Raw genomic sequence first — 2,188 nt, forward strand, 5'->3', positions numbered from 1 at the left:
GACCTAGTAGGGCTTGATCAAGGGCAATGTAACTGAGAGGAATTGCTGAAACCCAAATGAAGGCTGAATGTGATAGTGGAACAAGAGGAAAGTAAAATGAAATAAAGGAAGGAACTAGGAGGCAAAGGGCATTGATAGAGGTCTAAATACAGGCATGTACAAATATAAATACATTTATATATGATGATGGGGAAATAGATTTATGTGCATTTATTTATATGTTTTTGTATTAAGGTAGCAGATGGACATTGAGCCTCCACACAAGTTCTCCCTCAATGCAAGAACTCTTTTTTCTATTAACCTGGAATTCCATTATGCTCACCTTCCCGACAGTATCGCTGAAGGCAGAGCGGATGCACAAGCAAATGTGGTAAAGAAAGCTGATGGTGCCTGGCTATAAAAATATATAATGTCTGGGACCTTGAAGGCTTAAAGATAAATAAGCATACATGTAGCTGAGAAGCAACAAAGCCCACATGGAAGAAGCTCAGCCTGTGGGATCACGAGGTGTCGAAGGGATCAGGGATCAGGCATCAACGAACAAAAAAATCATATCATTGAATGAGGGGGAGTGCAGAGTGGAGACCAAAAGCCCATCTTCAAGTAACTGGACATCCCTTTACAGAAGGATCACGGGAAGGAGAAGAGCCAGTCAGGGTGCAATATAGCACCAATGAAACATATAACTTACTTCTAGTTCTTAATGCTTACTCCCCCCACTATCATGATCCCAGTTCTACCGTACAAATCCAGATAGACTAGAGAATGTACACTGGTGTGGATAAGAGCTGGAAACACGGGGAATCCAGGATAAGTTCCTCAGGACCAACAATGAGAGTAGAGATACCAAGAGGGGAAGGGGAAGGTAGGGGAGAAAAGGGGAACCTATCACAATGATCTACATATAAGCCCCTCCCTGGGGGACGGACAACAGAAAAATGGGTGAAGGGAGACATGAAAGTGTAAGACATGAAAAAGTAATAACATATATTATCAAGGTTTAGTGAGGAACAGAAGGTGAAGAAGGGAGGGAAAAAATGAGGAGCTAATATCAAGTGCTCAAGTGGAAAGAAAATGTTTTGAGAATGATGATGGCAACAAATGTACAAATGTGCTTGACAATAGATGTATGTATGGATTGTGATTAGAGTTGTACGATCCCCCAATAAAATGATTTTAAAAAACTAAGCAGAGCATATTATTTGAATGATTCTCATGGGTTGGCCATAGAATAATGAGTTGAAAGATAATGTCATCCAAAGTACCCTCAGTGATGTATTATGTTCAATGTCAATAGTTTAGTTAAATGTCAATACATAGGCAATATGTATATGATCAATATTCCTAATCTCCAGCCCACTGTTGAAGTCAGAATCAGAGTTTATCTATAACTTCAACAATTTTAAATTTCCACTTTCCCAATGAACTGAATCAGTATTATACAGGCCTCTACAATCCCAGTAGGAAATATAGAAAAGGATAAATTACATCAAAATCACCTGAGCCTTGGTCATTTCCTTTGGTCCTTAGGACACTGCCGGCAACTGGGATGCTCTGTTTGTCTTCTCTGGATCAGCTCTAATGATGTTCACAAATTCAATCTCTCAAGGGGACATCCCAGAAATAATAATACCCAAACCGGGTACCTCTTCCTCTTTCTTCTGCGCTGATTTTGATGCACAATTTGCAGGCTGATAAGAGAATACAATGTGACTAACACAGAACCTGTAGGTCCAGATGCTATTACAGTTCTGTCACTCTTCTTAACACAAAGTCCTCAATACTGTTAATGGTACCCTTATTGAGTGATGGAAAACATGCTTAACCATAACCAATAAATCTAAAACTATTAATTTTCAGACATGTGAGTAAAAGATGACTTTATAATAAAGAGATTGGACAATCATATGTACATGCCTAAAGGAAGAAACAAAGAAGCTGGATCCCTACCTCACAGCATACAGAACTATCAATTCCTTACTGTGTGACTCTCAAGAAGAATGACAAATCAATGAACTTTGAGGACAAGTATGTTAATTAAAGCATCTGGAAACATTTTAAATGGGCTATATAAAGAGCTATTATAAACTGAAAATGAATTTCTAGAGGAACTATAAGTTGTACAATCACTTTAGAAACACTTTAAAACTCACTATCATGTAGAGTTAGCCGTATAAGCACCCGATAG

At 38.5% G+C, this 2,188-nt stretch overlaps 1 protein-coding gene across 1 annotated transcript in view; it reads right to left on the reverse strand.

Annotated features, from left to right (window-relative positions):
- Positions 1 to 1,551, reverse strand: part of LOC101659282 (zinc finger protein 84-like) — a 12,789-nt gene extending 11,238 nt beyond the window's left edge. Inside the window, 1 exon segment of the mRNA XM_045291718.1 lies at positions 1,500 to 1,551. The gene's annotated coding sequence lies outside the window, so the exon portion shown is untranslated.
- Between the last annotated feature and the right edge of the window lie 637 nt (positions 1,552 to 2,188).

Source organism: Echinops telfairi, unplaced genomic scaffold (genome assembly GCF_000313985.2).
Source record: "Echinops telfairi isolate 266 unplaced genomic scaffold, ASM31398v2 ScPeMD7_408;HRSCAF=789, whole genome shotgun sequence".
Lineage (NCBI taxonomy): Eukaryota > Metazoa > Chordata > Mammalia > Afrosoricida > Tenrecidae > Echinops > Echinops telfairi.